The 19165-nt window shown below is 42.7% G+C and overlaps 1 protein-coding gene across 2 annotated transcripts in view; it reads left to right on the forward strand.

Moving 5' to 3' along the window:
- AR (androgen receptor) overlaps positions 1 to 19165 on the forward strand; it is a 142272-nt gene that overhangs the window by 27573 nt on the left and 95534 nt on the right. The gene's annotated exons all lie outside the window — the stretch shown is intronic.

A 19165-nucleotide genomic window follows, 5' to 3' on the forward strand; every position in this document is an offset into this window, starting at 1 on the left:
TATGTGGAGTCGATGCATCTCATATTTGTCTCCTCCTGCTGTCTTCTGCTTTCCCCAGCATTATCATCCTTCCAGAGAGCCCTGCTTTCTCATGGCGCGCCTGAAATCGGACAGCTACAGTTTTTTTTCGTTTTTGCCTCCAGTGATGCTGCAGCCTTGATCTGTTCTAGGGCCCACTTGTTAGTCCCTCCGGAGGTCCAGGGTGTTCGTAGGGCTCTCCTCCAATACCATAGCTCATATTTTTTTCTGATGTTACCCTTTCTTCATTTGTCTAGCGTGTATGCAGAATCCCAAAGAGTATAGCTCCTCCATTATGGTAAGGCCTGAGAAAGAAGTGGTCACTAATAGAGGACTAGGCTCAGTGAAAATGTCAGAGTTAATCTAGGTGCAGGAAACTGCTTTGTTATTATGCTAAGGGAGGATCTGTTAGAGGTCAACTTCTTTGTGATCAGTAGTTATATGAGTATTTTAATCTAATCTTTTGTAAGATTATGGGAGAGATATCGAAAATAGTTTTTAAAAAATTAAAAATTCTCACCCTAGACATACTATTTATATAAAATCGACCTGGTGGTTCAATAATTACATGTTTTATAATAGCACACTCTTAGCTTCAATTAGTGAATGCAAAAATAATGCAAATAACAAAACCAAGGGGTAAAATCTATCATTCTGATAGTTGAGTTGAATTTTTCTTCATATGTTGATTTGAATACAGAGCCATCTGTAGTGCTAGATTCCAGTCAGAAGATGGAAGTTTGGAAGTTGAGTCCACATCCTTGCCAACCAAGATCATTTCAGACCTTCATTTCCTCATCTGTATAATGGTCATAATAAAAGCTGTCTCAGAAGCTACCACAGAATTGCATAAGACGACTTTCACTTAGGAAAAAAAATGAGAAATAAGGACAATGGGTGGATTTTCATAAAAACAGTTTATTCAGTTAAAGTAATAGTCTGAGATCGTCTTTTACAGCAAACCCAGGGCATCCTGTTTTGTTTGGGAAAATGTTGATCAGATTTGATCCTGCCTTTGTAGAGGAGGGGGGATGAGTATTGAGCAAGGGTCATGACTTTTGTGATATAATACATCAGTGGTAAAAATTGTATTTTATACATGTGTCAAAATGTCCAAGTTTGTTAATCAACAAATATTTGTGTGGCAGCTGTTGTGGCATTGGGTATGTAGAGACTTCCTTATTTTCCTTTTAATCTTTTTAAAAAATTCACATCAGAATATCAGATAAAATCTCATACCAACAAATATTATAAAGATTCCTTTTATAGCCTCTAAAAACAATGGAGGTCTTAGATGTTGGCCAATTTATTGCTAGAATGTTAGATTTAAAAATTCTAGTACTTAAAAGAAAAAAGGATATCACTAGCGTGATAGAAGCTGGATTTCAAGATGATCATTAGACTCCAAGGTAAGCCTTGAGTCTTGAGGAACAAACCAGCCTATCAAATCAATTTTCAGATAGGAAACTCTGCCGTGTATTTGGCTAGTTCAGTGTATCATGGGTAGTAAAAAATAGTTTATATGCCCAAATCAGCTCTGTGAAATTTATTCCATTGTACTTAAATGTTTTCCACAAGCAAACTACCTTATTTATTGCAAAGTTGTTATGTATGTGTAAAGTACTCTGACATTTTAATACAGCAGCCCACTGAGGTAGGTGGGAACCTTAATGCCATTTTATAAAAGAGATGGAGACTCGAAGACGTAAATTAACTGGGCATAGTCATCTTCCTATAAATATTTGTTTTATAATCATATGGAGGTGTGCTCACCAGCCATGGTCTCTGCTCTCTGAGGTTAACCATTCTACAAAGCGGAGGCTGGAAGGCCGTTCAGACGAAGTGTGTCTGCTTTCTGGGCCTTTAGCAATCCCAAGTTTGGGAAAAGCAAGCAGATAAACTGAAATACTGACACCTTCAGGAAGTACTTGGGTAACATTTAACCTTAGATAATTTGGATTTGAGTAAGATGGAGGAACCAGTTCTTCCCTGCATCAGTATTTATTTTTCTTGCTCTCGTGAGGTCTGGGCCAACAGTCCTATTTGGTCTGAATAGCCCTGAGGACAGCAGGTTTGGCACAAACGGATTGATTTTCTGAGATTTCACATAGAGGGCTATACCGACTGACTTGTAAAAGTCCCTCTCAACCCTTCAAATCTGACAGTTTCTCAGGATCATCTGATCCCAAGCCTTTGTGACTAACAGAATAAAGCTGCGCACTGACCCATTGGGTGTGTGGACCGAGGCTCCTGGCCTGCCACCCTTTGACCTACATTTCCGGGGCGTTATTAATAGCCTCTCGTTGTATGTAGGGGGGAATTGAATCTCAGAGGCGAAGGGACTTTCCCATGGTCACACAGCTAGTTATTGCCAGAGTAAATACCAATTTCAAATTTGTGGTAAAGGTGGTTTCACTCTTGGCATTCTGGTTTATTGTGAAAGCTTTAGAAAGGATAGCTAGGAGTAGCACTTTTAGTTAATTTAATATTTGCTCCAATTACTGACTGATGATCCAGTTTAAGTTCGTTATTGTCATCTAGGCGCAGTTTGAGGAGAACTTGTCTCTAGCACTTGTCAGTAGCACTTTCCTGTTTCATCATTCCCTTGGGACTGTTGGTCTGGGACAGTGTTTCCTGAACTCTGCTCATTCTCCGTAACCTTCACCTTCGCATTTGTTGATTCTCTGCATGCCACCTCTACTGGTCTGTTCTTAATAGTTTATATTGACTTCCTTTTGCAGTTAACGCATTTCCTTTCTAGAAAAACTTTCATATCAGTATTGTACACGAGAAAGCAGGATTTCTTCCCCTATTAAAATAACAATTAAAAATTTCAAGCCCACACAAAATTAGAACATAATGCGGCACTGCGCACCCATCCTTAGCTTCAACAGTTATCAGCATTTCGCAGTTCGTGTTTTATCTACTCCCCACTCACTTTTTTTCTTATGGTGGTTTAAAGCTGATTCCATACATATTTCACCTGTAAATGCTTCAGCGCATGTCTCTAAGAGGTACAGACTTTCTCTTTTTAACAGGACCATAAAATCCTCATCACTCAAAAGATGATAAGCTCGAAATATCATCTAATAGTCTGTGAAAACCAGCACTTTTCAACTGCTGATGAAAATAAATGCATAACTACTAAAAACTAGCTTATCAGCAGTGCCAACCTTATCTTATCTCCTCCCCAGTAGTACATATGTCACATTCTCTGCGTCCTATTTTCCTCATCCATGAAATGTGATGGAAAGGTAAGAGTGGATGTTCTCTAAGGCTCTAGCCAGTATGTAAACACGTATGGTTCTTCAAAGCTATGAAACGGCATCACCGTGGACGGTAGTTCGGGAAATACGAATGATTACTAGAATTAACATGGTGGTCACATTGTAATGTATATAAATGCATATTATACACATGAAATTAATATAATATGGCCTGCCAGCAATACTTAAAATTTAAAAATGAGATGTAAAAAAGAGAAAAATGCTAGTAAGTTTGTTCCTTCCTGATATGTCTTCTAGAAGATGAGTTCCAGCTCTTTCTCACAGTTGGATTTGAGTTGTGTTCCATTCTCCACACACCCTGTCACAGGCAGCCCCCATTTATTTTTTTATATATATACACATACACACACATATATATGTGTATATATACACACACATATATGTATATATGTGTGTGTGTATACTTTCCCATAAGACTGTATTCCTGAAAATCAGCTTCTGTGAAAAAGGAAATATATTCAAGGGCCCCGATGACCCGCTGGGCTAGTTTGGACGTGTATGTGCTGTGTGGTCTCAGTTTGTGCTTAGGCCCACTCTGTATCCTGCTGAGGCCTTTTATGTCACCCAGCCCTGAGACCTAGGGAAATGGCTGCCACTATAACTCACTCTGTTGCCTCTCAGCTTTCCCGCACTGGCTTTGCAGCAGAGGCCCTCGTCTCCTGGAACCTCGGCACTAGTGTCGTGTTTAAAAAGCTGGAATCAAATGTGGTGGTTTTAGATGTCTCCCAATTGTTTCTCAGTCTGTAGAAGATAAACTCTCAGAGAAGGGCTGCAGTTAGCACAAATAAAGGGAGCAGCAACTCTGGAGGTGGGGATGGAAACAGCCTAAGACTGTGTGATTACTAACAAAATTTAGAACTGAATTTTTTACTTCCCAGTGTGAGGTACAGACGATAAGGTTAAGTTTCTGACTTTCTGGTGGCACCAAACAATATTAAGCAAAGTAAGGAAGCTGATTTTTTTCCCTTTCTTTGGGGAAGGTTTCTGACTCCTGACTAGTGGGAAAGGTAAGGGAAAGTTTCTTTGTCATCCAAAATATGTGGGCACCACAAGTGGTGTCCCTGCTAATTACGCTCGCGGGGTCTCGTACGTACAAGAGAAAGACAGGTCTCTGCCGAGGTTACGAAAATTATGCCAAGAATTAGCGCATTTTCAAAGCTCCATAAAATAAGCTACTGGATAGTGGAGGGCGCAGGATGAGGATAGTGAGGAAGTATTTGAAATTCGTTTTGAAAAGGAGAGGGAGGGAGAAAGGGGAAAACCGAGCCGTCCATCCATTGAAAATAAACCTTGAAAGAGATCCAGAAATTCTTAGAAATCCTTGACTTCTTATAAATGATAAGTGTTCCCCCCCCGCCCCACCCCGACAATTGTAGAGGTCAGAGAGTTTTCTCTTCTATTGCAAAACATCGAGAGGATGTAGAAATAATTGTAGGTAGCTTACTTCTGGCTGTGGTCAGAACTTCTGCACTGTGCCTTTAGGATCTGTTGGGAGTTACATAATATGCAGCTATACCAAATACTCTGTGGATTATCAAAATGGAATAGCATGACAAGTTATCATGCTTGTGTTTAAAAGAAATGAAATGCTTGTGGTCAGGTACTTAGAAGAAGGCAATAAGGACTTTCAGGGATTCAAACGTCAAGCGTTATGCTCAGATACTGAGAAGGGCTTATGGCTTTGGCGAAACAGTATGGGAGATCCTCCATCTGTCCCCTCCCTACAGGTCGGCCCACACAGAGTACGAGAATGCCATTAGCGTCTCAGAAATGTCATGTCACCATCGTAGCTTGCTCGTGACCTCAGCTATAAGTTATGTCATCTCCTTTACCCCTTCCATGCAGGCTGTCTCTGGGGCGGACTGTAGTACTCACCATTCTGTGTATGCGGTTTGCTTTTGTGTGCATAGGAAACTGGTGGGTTTCTGTAGGTTTTTTGTTCGCTTGGTTTGGTTTTAAATATCGGCTCAGTTTTCGACTAAAACTTTATTTAAGTTTCACATGAAGAGGCAAAGTAAGAGAAAAAACACCTTGTCAAAAACAGAAGGAAGAAAAGAATCAACATTTGGTATTTCTAAGACACCTGTGGGTTTTTATGGACGTTACACAGAACTGTTGTCTGTCATCTGGTTGCCAGACCTTAGAGGCCAGGAGACTTGGAATGTATATCAAAAAGTGCTCTTCCTTCAGAAAGAGAAATGGTTGTACTCCCATGTCAACAACATGACTGTGGATTGTGATGTCCTCGTGATGAGCTGAAATATGGGTATTTTGGACTCTGGTTAGAGCAGGCTTTTAATATATGTCCTTGGTGGTGCTCCCCTAAATTTTATTTTCTTTTTTTTTTTTTATTTTCGGCACTAAGACCAGTGACAACCGTGCCCCATTTGGTTCTATTGTGTAGCTGACAAGTTGAATTTGCTGTTAATGGAACCCCTCCCTGCCTTCCTAAAGATGACATTATACCCATCTCCTCCTGTGCTTGCGAATGAGCTACCATGTTGAATCTGTACTTGAACAACAAGGCCAGGGAACTGTGTTCATAAACAAAATAATGAGCTGGCACCTGGAGAGCTACAGTTTAAAAACACTTGCTATTTCCCTCCTTTAATGAAACGTCAGTAGACACATGGATACAGAAAAGGTGGTACACATATACAGTAGAATGTACGCAGCAGTCAAAAAGCATGAAATCCTACCATTTGCAACAACGTGGATGGACCTGGGGGTATCACGCTAAGTGAGATAAGGCAGGCAGAGAAGGACAAGCGCCATATGATTTCACTTATACGTGGAATCTAAAACAAAACAACAAACAAAACAAAAATGGACTCCTAAAACAGAGACCAAAGGGATGCTTATCAGAAGGGAGGGATGGGGAAGGAAATGTGTCAGAAGGGGAAGGGGAATGAAAATGAATATATTGTGATAAGTTTGCACGGCGGCAGGTGGTCCACTAGAATTATTGAGGTGATCGCACTGTAAGGTATGAAAATGTCGAATCACTGTATCGTACACCTGACATATAACCAATATAAGAGTGTATACCAACCTATACGTAAATAAAAAATTTTGAATAAAAAGAAACACGTTTGAAAATAAAAATACGGAAAGGTAGAAATACAAGCTAGCAAGCACCCTCCTCCTGATACTTATCCAGGTAGGCATAAATTGGTCTCAGTTTCAGAGGTCATGTTTTCAACAAAACAGCCCCCTGCCATGGAGGATTTTAACAATGTGCTTTTAGGAGCTGTAGGCAGGCTCCTCGCAGGCACACAGCCTAGAGGGGAAGAATGGGCAATGGCAGCGTCCTCCTCCTGTAGATCTCTCCGTACAGTGCCTGGCTGCCTAACCCTTCTAGGTTTATTCTCTGCGGAAAATTGATGACTTTTCATGTGACGCATATAACCTTTTTAAAAAGCTTTATCAATATAAAATTGAGATACCATCAAGTTCACTTGTTTAAAGTGTGCAGTTCACTGGGGTGTTTTGGTGCATTTGGTGCAAACATTACCAAAATTGTTGTTTGCACATTTTCATCACCCTGGGAAGAGACTTAGTACCCGTTGCAGTCACACTCTATTTCCCTCCAGCCCTTCGAGCCCCAGTAACCTCTATCAGTTGTTTATTCTGCAAATTTTATATGCCTTTAATCATGCAACATATGGCCTTTCGCAGTCTTTCTTCTTTGGCGTAACATACTGTTTTCAAGGTTTATCCACATCGTAGCGTGTGACAGACATATCTCAGGACTGGATAGTAGCCTATCCTGTGAATGCTCCACATTTGTTCATTCATCAGTTGGTGAGGATTTGGGTGGCTCCTACTTCTTTTGCTCTTGTAAATGATGCTGTCGTGAGCACATGTCCACACAAGAACCGGTTCTTCTCTCAGGTAGACACCTAGGAGGGGAACTCCTGGGCCCGTGGAAGCGCGCTGTTTACTCTTTTGAGGAGTGGCCCAACTTTTCCAAAGCAGCTGCATCATTTTACGGTGCCACCAGCAGCATGTGAGGTTCAGTTTCTCCACATCCTAAAAAAAAAAAAACAAAAAAAAAAACGCTTTTTATTGTCCTTTTTAGGTTTTTTTTTTAATGATACCTGTCCTGCTGAGTGTGAAGTGGTATCTCATTGTGCTGTTCGTTTGCGTTTCCCTTGATGGCTAATGATATTGAGCATCTTGTCATGTACTTATTGGCTGTTTTATATCTTCTTTGAAGAGATGTCTTTTTAGAGTCTCTGCTTGTTTTTCAGCGCATTGTCTTTATTATTGAGCTCTAAATTTTTGAAGTGTATTTTGGAGACTTCTATCTTTTTAGCAATGATACTTTTATGTTTAGCAATGATACAGTTATGTTTCTTAGCAAGTATTTGTGTAGTTCTACTGGCGTTAGCTACATTAGCTGCTTCGCCAGCCTATCAATGCCAGCAGAATCTGAGTGACCTTGGCTTCCTGCTGAGAATGCAGGCCAAGAACAGAAATTTATCAGAAATGTATCAGAAATTTACCATTAAGCCCCCACCTCCACCCTTATCTTGGCCAAGGAGAATCTGCATTTAAAGGTTTGTGGTTTTTTATTTTTATTTTTTTACTTTAGCTCTGTTGGATTTGGGGCCTTTTTATTTTGCCTCATGCAAACTTGAGCAGGAACAAGGGAGAGAGCGCAACATGAAATTGAGATAGAAAAGTAAGTTTTATTTAAATCAACATACTCAGAGGTGTGACGGGTCAGTTGGCTAACGAAATCTTTCATTTTAAGCTCTGGGATACTTAGAAGTACCAGTAACACGTACACAAAAGTACATTGGCTGTCTGTGTGGGCTCCGAGTACTGCGTTTGAAACAACAGACACGAAGAAAAGCTCCTGCCTTTGTCTCAGCAATTTACATTGGTGATTTACTAATAACTCAAAGTAGAAAATCATGGAATTCCATGTAAGAACAAGTTTTAAAATCCCACAGACCTGACTTTCAAATAGTTTTTTCTCCCCTCTATTTCTTAACTGTGCCCTTGTGCAAGTTACTTGCCTCTGTTTCTATTTCTTTACCGGTGAGGTATGTAAAATGCCATCTTCTCAAATTGTCATGTGGACTGAAGGAGACGATGTACATAAAGTGTCTGGCCTCTGAGTCCTCCGTAAGCTAGCTGCTATTTGGGTATTCGAGGACAGGGACAAGTGGATTTATTAATCGGAAACTGTACATTAATGGTGTAGTTTAATCTGGGATGGTAGGGGGAGTCTGTTGTCAGGATGGGCTGGGAGGATGAAAGGACTTTGAGTATTTAATATCCTTTAAGTAGGCCTAAGTGCTCGGTAGCTATTGATAATTTCTGATTATCTGACTTTTTGAATAGACTATTACTTAGCAGAAATTTCTTATAATAATAATCGTACACTTTGCAGACTGTTTTGTGTCTTTACCATTATTCGTTGCCCTTTATGTCACTGTCTGTGCGTGAAGAGCCTGTGACTCGGGTATGCAGTCAGCTTCGGTTCCGGTTTTCAGATGAGACAACTGAGGCCCAGAGACAGTTAGTGACTCATCTAAATTCACATGCCAGTTCAGTGGTGGAGTGAAAACCAGAGCTGAGGTCCCACCATCCCAACATATCTCTTTTTCTCCCCATCATGCCACACATGGTGGACATGGATTCTCTTGCCAGCTTGTCATCTCGAAGGTTCTTTCAGTGGATCACGCTGGACCAGAGTTTCCATGGTTCCATGTCTGTGTTGGTGTGCCTATAGCATTGTGATCGCAAAGCTTAAATACCCCCGGCGGTCCTGGTGAATAACTTTGCCTTCAGAAGGACACAAGTCTGTGGAAAGCACCACAGAAGGTTGGGCGCGCAGATACCACTTTTAGGGCTGATAAGACTTTCTGTTAAGGCTGTTTGCAAGGCTTCTTTGAATTGCCTAAAAGCACGACCTTAGAAGAGTGTTGCGAGATCAAAATAGACACTTTGGGTGAAGCAAATTGTAAGCATAGGTAAAAAGAATGTGGTGGATGATTATCTTTCATTACTTTCTTTAATATCCAGCAAGCAGTCCTTGGAATGCTATTTCAACAAATGTTGTATAATGTAAAAGATACAGTTACAGATTTCCAACATGAAGCTCATAAATCTGCAACTCTCTGTAGTCCTAGGCACATGGAGGAAAATTTATGAGCTTCAGGTTTCTCCGTAGCTATTAAACAAAACATATTTATTCTGGTTAGAGCGCTCATTTGGTCTTGCTTGCAAATCTCTATCACTCTCACCCTCTTGCTTTTTCGTTAAAAGCAACAAATAGGTTTGCTTTTATCCAGATGCCAACAGTGCAGACATTTGTAATTTTTCATGTTAGTTCAGCCATTTGCAAAAAAACAAAGCGACAGCGCCCAGGAAATTGGAAAAGTTGGATTCGTTCCTTCTGCGAGTGGTGCCATAGGTCATCAGTTCGCTCCTATTTCTTCCAGTTGGCACTTGACCCTGACACTAAAGTGAGCATTACCATTTTTTTTTTGTCTTTTTTGGCCTTTTCTCAGCCATCACTCAGCAGTCCTCACGCATATTTGTCTGTCTTTTTCCTAATGATCCTCAAGAGGATGAAAAAAAAAATGTGTCTCCAGGGAAATTTTTGTGCCTCACAGCCCTGGCAGATTTTTTTTTTCCTAAATGCTAACCAAAAAGCTCTCCCCTATTCACCTTTCATTATGTTTGCAAGGGAGATGTGTAACGTAATGATTATATTGCACACAATAACGACTTCAACAAGTAGTGGTGTCTTTTGTCAAAAATACGCAGAGCTATGGATTTCTTTATTATCAAGTACTCAACTGTGGTTTTAGAACAGCTATGAATATTAATTTTGTCATAATTTTACCCCATAATTTTGAAATTTATAAAATCACCTTGGAAATGCAATTTTATACTCTTATCATTCTGGCCAAGGGATGGAGGCGTCTACCAATGGTCGATGGCACCAATTCAGTACCAACAGGAATCCCTAGTTTTGGGTGTGGTGAAGGGGGAGACTTTATTCAGTGCAAATAGCTGAGCTGTCATACTGCAGGGCTGTGGCACTGCCCAGCTATGAGGCGGTGCCCTGAGGGGAGGCAGCCCTTCCTCTCCAGGAAGACCAGCCTACACCAGTCCAGTCCACTGACACAACTCCACTCTGGTCCGATAAGACAGCTTTGGTGGTACAACTCCAGCTGGGGACACACAGTCCTTGGTAGAAAGCGAGAGTGCACTCATCGGGCCAGAGGGGAGCTGACTTTTATACAGAGAAGTCCCCATCCCTAGTCACTGATTGGTCCATTCTCATGCAGATGAGGACTCCAAATCCCTATAGTTTGATTGGTCCAAAAAGCACTGTCCTAATTGGGCATTACAGAACTGCTAACTGGTTTGGTCAGTGAAGATGCTAATGAGGATATAGCTGCACAGCTCTAATTGGATGGGGAAAGTCTCTGTCCTGTTGATTTTAAATATGGTTCCTGGAACTCTTTTAGAAAGGTTGGCTCACATCACAGGAAAACCTACCAGGTAAGCAGTTCATTGCAGGCTCCTCCCTGAAGCTCAGCTTGAGTGAGAGGTCCCTGTTTGGCCATGACTGCTAGGCTCTGTTTGTAAATTTGAGCCCAGTCAGCCACCAGGAACCCTTCTTAGTGGATGCCTTCATTCTCAAGGTCAACAGAGGTTTGTCCCCTAATTGCTGACCTATAACCCAAATGTACACTGTGGTTACTCTTTCTGACTCTAGGACTCAGCTTAAAGGCTGACCACCCTACACCAAGCTAGCTGTCTCATCGATCCCTAGCATCCTCTTTGTTTCCTTTGAAGCAACTATTCCAATTTCTCATAATTGTTTTCATTACTTATCTATCGTCCCCATTGGACTGTCAACTGTGAGGGCAGAACCACGAGCTTTTGTTCACTGCCATGTATATCCCCAGCATGCTCAGAGTGCTCGGCACATACGGAAAGCTCAGTAAATACTTGTTGAATGAGGACATCACAAGGAAAAAAGTTCATATGCTAACTTAATTGAATAAGTCTAAGCCAGGAATTCTCTAGCTTGGTTGCAAGTGAGAATCATTCGTGGAACTTTAAAACAATGCCAAGGCTATCCCAATCTACTCGTTCGTAATCCCCAGGTCTAAACTTGAGCATGTATATTTTGTAAAAGTGAGCATGTATATTTTGTAAAAGGACCATAAATAACTAACTCATAGCCAGGGCTAAGAACCACTAATTAAACAGTGGAAAATCAACTTAGTGGCTGGCTGATTTTAGACAAGTCATTTTATTTCTCACTGCCTCCCGTTTCCTCACCCGTTTAGTGGAAACAGTAGCTCACAATGTTTGTTTATTTTCAGTTAGGCACATACAGTGACTCAGTCAATCAAAATCAATACCTCTCCCTCCCAAAATCTTCAAGAGAGTTCCTGTTATCTTATTCCCATTTTATAAACGAGGAAGCTGATCCCAGATAAGTTTGCATAGCCAGTACGTCCTCGATTCGTCATGGGGAGTGGGGGATGGGGTGGGGATGTGAGGACAAAAGTCCCCGTGAAGTTTTCCCTTTCCCCCCCCCTGTGTAGTAGAGGTAATAGAAACGATTTTAAAGACACGGTCCAATTTTACAAGACTCCTGGGAGGAGAATGTGAAGGGTACAGTTCACAGCTACAGAGTGAGTGCCGGGGTACTCGTATCTGGCTTGCCTTCGGGTTCAGACTACTCGTCTTAACCCTTTCACTATGCCAAATCTTGATCTCATTTGTTTGAAAGATCCTCCTCCCTAACATGGGAGTGCACTCCCAATTGTGTAATTTAAGAGAAGATCAGATTCAGTTAAAATTTCTTTCTTTCTGCCTGCCCACCTTCTTTCCTCCCTCCCCAGGTCACAACACTGTAGTGATAAATGGATGCACATTTATAAACATTGTGTTTATTTTCGTCTTCCCGACGTTTCACGGCTGTGCAAATGTGAAGGATTCTTTGAGTAAAGATACAATATATTTGCCAGTCCAAGGACTACATTTTCTCACTTTTGTCCCCGGCTCTCTTGAATGTCCCTGGTTTGAGGGCTTTTTCCTGGTTATTTGAAAGACGCAGGTAGCATTTTCTCCATAGGAAGAGCGTTATTGATTATGTGCTGGCTTTTGCAAAGGAAAGCTGGTGAACTCACTGCTAAGTAGACAGTGACCTTCGACCTTGTCTGCTTCTGTTATTGTCAAGCCCAGGTTCTCATGAAGGGAATGGACACTTTGGGCCTTTCCATCCACTTTGTGGTCACTCAAAAGTGAAGATGCCAGTTCTGTCATGACTGGTTCAAAGTCTCTGAGGGGAAAAAAGTAATTATTCCAGTTCCTGTCCCTGGAAATTCTGGTTCATTCAGTCTGGCATGAAGGCCAGGAACCTGTATTTTAAAAATTTACTCAGTTGCGTTGATAGACAGCTATAATTGAACACCTGTGGTTAAGCTGGTTCGCTCCCCACCTCCAGCAGTGATTTCCTAAGGTGGCATTTAAGCCTGGCCTTGAAGAAGAGATGAAGATTTGAATAGGTAAAAATGAGTAGAAAGTGAGGACTTTTCTCACGGAGGAGATTTAGAAGAAAAACTTGCAAAAATGTGTAAGCAGCCAAAACGTGACCTTTTTTCTTCCCAAGGAAAGAAGTGGAAGTTTTATCTTTGGCAGAAAATAGCCGTGCCCATAGTTGGGTAAGGAAAAAGATAGTGCTCATCAACTTTGAATTCCTTTGTAAGGAACCTTTGATACACCTCTTGGGAATCTCTGTCCCCAGCCGGAGGCCTTGAAGGGTAAGAGAATTACTTGTTTCTTCAGTAGAGCCACTTATTAATTTCTTTTTTCTATCGCAGATATATCCAGAAGAATCACATTCTTCTTAAATACTCCATTCCAGTGTGATTTATGTAAAAAATAAAAAAAACCCTCAACTCCTCAAGTGCTGTACCTTTATAAGGCAGTGATCTCCAGTTCTTTTGCAAAGGTCAGGAGCGAATGAAAATGGTACAACATTTTCTACAACAAAGAGCCGCGGCAGGTCTCTGATGGCTGTACACCTATTACATTGCCAGGGGGGCGACTCAGCACTGTGGATGCTTGGTCATCTGCTCGTGGATGTATTATTCTGTTTATGCTGGTGGAGCAATTTGGGAGAGGGTTCCCGCCATGAGTCAAGAGGTTGGTTTTGAGCGGTGCTTGCCAGTGGGCACTTTGCTAACCACTCAGCTTCTCCTTTAGTTCAATACCTGCTCAGATTCAAATCTTTACACAGTTTGTGGCATAATTGTGGTACGCACCAGATATATTGAACAACCACAGTGAAAACAATTGCAGCTCAAGTGCTTTGTCAGAGCACAGTTATTGGTGGAATCCAACTCTCTGATACCAAGGAAGAGCGGGGAATGGCATGTTGTTCAGTAGCTGCATCCGGCAGGTAACTGAATTTATATGTGACTGTACATTTTGAGGTGTTGCCTGACACCTAGGCAATCCTGCTGGAGTTTTCCTAGTGTTTGTCTTAATGTTTAGAACATGCCAACACGTTACTGCTGGTTTCTGCCTATTTGTATAGCAACTACAAAACATAGGATTAGTTTGTCTCCAGGATCCAGGAGAAATGAATTAACAGATCTAAAAGAGAGAGAAAAGAAACCAATTCTCTTGCTCGGTTGCTCCATGAATATTTGCTGGGTGTTCAATATCTTTCTAGAAGAAAGTTACAACCGTCTACTTCTCAGCGATCCTGGAGAATAAATAGTGTCTCTGTCCACTATTGTTCATCCAGGCCTCTTCCCAACTCAGACTCCTGTCTTCATCACTTTACACATTCCTAGACCTGGGGACAGTTTACGGATGAGAGAGGGCTTGAGCTACAGCTTGAGGGAAGGAGTTGGATTTCAAGGCGAGAGGTGTACGAGGTCAAGGCAAGTCTGGTCATGGTCTTTATAGAGGAAAGTGAATTGGATAGACTCTGGAGGAGATTGTGAGTAAGGATTCTGGAAGGAACATTACAGAAATGTAGGTGCGAATCTTCTTCCAGAGGGAACTCCTGTGGAGTCTTTTGAAAGAGTACCTGACTTGGATTCACACATATCTGCATTTGACTCCCAGCTTTGCTACTTAAAAGAACTTGGGTAAGGGTTGTGTTTAAATCAGGTCATTTAGGGAGCCAACACTCAATAAATGCTTGGCTCTAAGGAAATTAACTGTCAGATGGCTCCCCTTCATGGAATAACTTAGGAATCGTTGATAACGTTTTCTCAGGTTGGGGCAAATGGAAGAAAGCAAGAGGCATCTTGTTTTCCCTCATTATCTTCCGCATGTCCTAGGCTCCTCTGCTGGCTTATGGAACTATTTGGCGGTAGAATAGGTCCTTTCCCAGTGGCTGTACTCCTTTCTGAGTTAGAACATGAGCAGCGATATTTTCTAGTTATCAGCCGACTTTGGAGGGTTTGAACTCATAGTAGTCACATTGGGGTTGCTTCAGCAGAGAGAAATCATCTCCCCTGTGAAAAAGTACAAGAGTCGACAGCAAAATACTCACATCAGGGACCTCGAAATTCTTTATCTTTTGCCATCAGCATTGTTAGCAATAACAGTAAGCAAAGCGGATTGAGTTTCTGTGGGGTGGAACAGTGAAACGGATCGCGTGATAATGGAAGCAGCCATAATATCCCTGGAGTGAGAGGTCTGAGGTTGCTTAGCACTGAGGGTCCAGTACAGTGGTTAACGAAGCCAGTGTCATGGCTCCTCCTCTGCTCCGTGACCATGGTCCATTCCTGCCGCTAGTAAGCAGCGTTAGAAAATGCCGTTAGCATCTTCAAGGGTTTAGACATAGGGAGAGGGTGAGAATGGACCAAGGCAACCTGTGGCCAGTGATGAGCCCACGGGATGCACAGCCTGTTGTGCATCTCTGAAACCACATGAATCACCACCTACACTGTATCGATGACAACAGACGCTGTCCTTGTATGTCAGCTGGTCTTCTGTGGGAAACTGGGAATGGTAGCGAAGGATGTCTTCTGCATCTCACGCATTCCCATCAGCTCTGCACCCCTTCCTTTGGCACTTTCTTGCAAAGTCCTCCTTGTCCTCAGCTGACTATCTGCTCTTCCTAATGTGGCTCCTGGTGGCTTCATTCAAGGGTGCTTGTATTTTAATAGGGGACCTTTTGAATTTCAAATGAGAGACAGAGCTTAAGACCCAAAAGATAAATTACTGAAGGTGGAATTTTAGGCATTAGCAGGTGCGTGATGGTAGATATTTGGGGAGAGGAGACTCGTCCATGTATCACTCCGATCATGGCCGAGATGGTAGCCTCTTTGCCTCCACATGAGAGCATCTTATGTCCTGCCACACAGAACTTCTGTTTCCTTTTTCTTCTCAGTGGCCTTTGCATGTTTTGTTCCTGCTGCCTGGAAGCCTCTTTTTTTCACGTGGCAAAATCCGAATTCAGGGTCACTTTACTTAGCCCGTCTTTGTCCATACTTCCTTTATGATACCTCCTCTTGTCTTAAGTCTGTTCACTCATCTGTTACACTTGTCTGAGATGAGAAATTGCCCTCTCTCCCCGTGAGTCTCATGACCCTGATGTAGAGTAGGCACTTTGTAAATGTTTGAATGAGTTAATGACCTTCACCCTCTCAGGCTCCCAATTTTCCCTCTGAAAAGGAGGAACAAATGAAAACTCCCAATTTGGGGGTATGCAGATGGTTTATAGATGTATGCGCAGACCATTTATCATTAAGTTCTTGGATGTCGAGTGCAGTGTAAGATCGGCCCCGTATGTAGTAAGTTAAAGATTGACCCCAGCTGCATTGCTTCTCCTTAAGGCTGGACTAAGAAATGGGACTGCCCTATTTCATGCCTCCTTAAGAGGGTGAGCATTCGCCACTGTCAATTTTGGTTCATTTGTTGATTTCCTTGGCTTGCATGGTGATTATACAGTGATCCCCCTTATCCGCAGGAAATGTTTCAAGACCCCGAGTGGATGCCTAAAACGGTAGATAGTACCTACATGTACTGTGTTATTTTTCCCTATCCATAAATACCCATGATAAAGTTTAACTTATAAATCAGGCACAGTAAGAGATTAACAACAGTGATTAAGAATAAGATAGAACAATTATAACAATATACTGTAATCAAAGTCATGTGAATGGCTTTTGGTCCATTAGTAAGTAAAATAAACGTGACTTGAACACAAGCACTGCACTACCACCACGGTTGATCTGCTAACCGAGGTGGCTCCTAAGCGCCTTGGGGGCAGGTACCATAGACGACGTGGAGATGCTGGATTAAGGGATGACTCAGGACCCGTGTGGGACAGAGCTAGATGGTATGAGATTTCATCATGCTACTTAGAAAACATGCAATTTAAAACTTATGAATTATTTGTTTCTGGAACTTTCCACTTAATATGTTGGAATGCACTTGACCGCAAGTAACTAAAACCATGGAAAGGATAATGGTGGATAAGGGAGGGCTGCTGTCTTAACACCCGTGCACTTCTCTGAAGCTCTGTCACTTACAGGATTCTCCCTCACCAATTATCCAACTTAACACACAGAACAAGCCATAAACTAGGGATTCCTCATTTTCCAGACGAGGAAACTGAGCTTCGGTGAGGTGAGGTTCCTTAAGATAATGCGGATAGGGAGAGGAGTAGGCAGGGGCATAATCCAGGTCTTTCTGGCTCCCAGTGCATTACTCTTTCTACTGGACCACACTGGATCAGCCACTAGGTGGTAAAGTTGGGTGGGAAATGGAGTGGCGTATGCAATATTCCCCTAAATCTGTATGTCCTTGCTAGAAGGTAGTCGTGATTTATGCTGCGGAAGCATTAATGTTGCTTTCATTGATTTGGCTACCCATATGCTTCCCAGGGAGGAGGCAAGCTAGGGCAAGTAGAGACAAACAGCCATCAAGTTTGGATGCTTTCCTTCAACGTGGGACTGCCTGTTTGAAAAACACACTGCTTGGTCGTAAAAGATGGCTTTAGTATAGATTTTATTCATTACTGCACCTACATGGATGGGCATTTTCCAAAACTGCTCAGAAAATCTTTGTGGGTCTTAGGACATTTTCTGATTTAGACATACACTTGAGCCTCATCAGCATATTTGGCATAATAGGGGATTCTAGAATGTGTCTGGGAAGGCTGCCTGGTATAATGGGGAAAATATGAACTATGAAACTGGTTAGATTTGAGTTCTAGCCACTCCTAGCGTGACCCTAGGCAAATTATGTAACTTCCCTGAACTTCACTTTTCTTATCCTTTGAACTGGAATTTAACAGTCCCGTCTTGCCTGAGAGTGAAAGTGAGGCCCAGCACCAGGCTCATGGAAGCCACTCCGAAAGCGTTACCCACAGGTGGGCATTGAGAATTCTGCCTACTGTTCCATGCTACAGTTCACAGCTTGCAAGGACTAAATATCTTTTTCTTCCTATTTTAAGGCCCCCTGTTCTATGCTCCTCCCCCCATGCTGGGGGCTCCCAAAATGGACAAGTACAGGCTGTTCTGTAGAGTATCAGAGGCTGTTACTCAATCTCCTGGCCTCTACTCCCAGTCGCTCTTTACACACTCCATACGAAGGCATTCTCCAGGTCCTGGAGCCCATGTCTGCGTCATGCATCACACTGCCTGCACCCAAATCCATCTCAAGAGTGAAAAGACCAGGCTCAGACTTGTTCGGGGAGATTTCCCAAGCTGCCCTTGTCCCTATACCATTTGATTAAAAGGGGCCACAATAAAGTCAGTTGGGCTTGATTTATATAAGCTGGAATCAGAGTGATCGGTGGTGCCTTTTGTCCTCAAGGTATCCCAAAGCACTTTGCAAGGTAATGTGACAAGCACCGAGGCCACACAGGCCAGTGCAGCAGCCGCCACCCAACACATCACAATTAGTCATGCCTGGCCTGGGCTCACCAAGGCTGTTTTTATTGGAAGAGCAGAGAGGGAGAGAATGTTATCTGGCAGGTTCCCTATGTACCCTTTGTGACAGTGTCTTTGGCTCTTCACATTTCACCTGAATAACCAGCTCGGCCGAATTTTGCCTCAATCAGAAAGCAGCAAGTGATGATGCCAAGGCGATGCTTCAGGATGTTGGTCAGATGGGCAAAGCCTCGCACTTGGTGCCTGTCCTCCGCCCCCTTCCCCCACTTCTGTGCTTTTTCCAACTTTTTTTTTCCCTCCCCTCTTCCAGATTTCTAGCATGTCCTCAGGAAGAGGTCAGCCAACGGGTGGATACTGTGTCACTTTCGGGTGATCCCTATCCCGTCCACTTTTCTCATTCTCCACCATCACACCATTGCTGCCGCAGCAAGGAAAGCTGCAGACGAGAAACCGCAGTCATCCCCGGGGCTGCTTTGCCTTGAGCGTGGCACCCAGCGCGCTGGTAACCGCTCGTTCGCATTTCCTCCTCCCTCCGAGGTTCACGGAGGCGAGGGCTACATCTGCCTTGCTCACCTCTCTGTCTTTCGTGCTTGACGGGCACCTGTAGCAAACCCCCCAAAAGTGTTAACCGTAAGCTAGTGCATTGCTGATGCCTGATCTCAGGCCTTGGTGGTAAACAGCCAGCCACTGCCCCATGCGTAGCTTCCCTTGTTCGTCTCCATATCCCCCAGAGCTAATTTTAGTTCAGAGCCTTGTGGAAAGGCGTGCATGTTAAAATGAAATGACCTCTTTTCCCCTCGGCCTTCCAGTGGGTTTGGCTTCGAGACTGGCCTTGCGTTGACTTTTCTTCTGACTGCCAGTAGAGTCCTCCTGTCCTGTCATAGTCAATTCTACATCTCTTGGAAATCCCATCAAGAAAAGTTTGTCATTGATACACATTTTAAAGGA

Source organism: Rousettus aegyptiacus, unplaced genomic scaffold (assembly GCF_014176215.1).
Source record: "Rousettus aegyptiacus isolate mRouAeg1 unplaced genomic scaffold, mRouAeg1.p scaffold_m13_p_9, whole genome shotgun sequence".
NCBI lineage: Eukaryota > Metazoa > Chordata > Mammalia > Chiroptera > Pteropodidae > Rousettus > Rousettus aegyptiacus.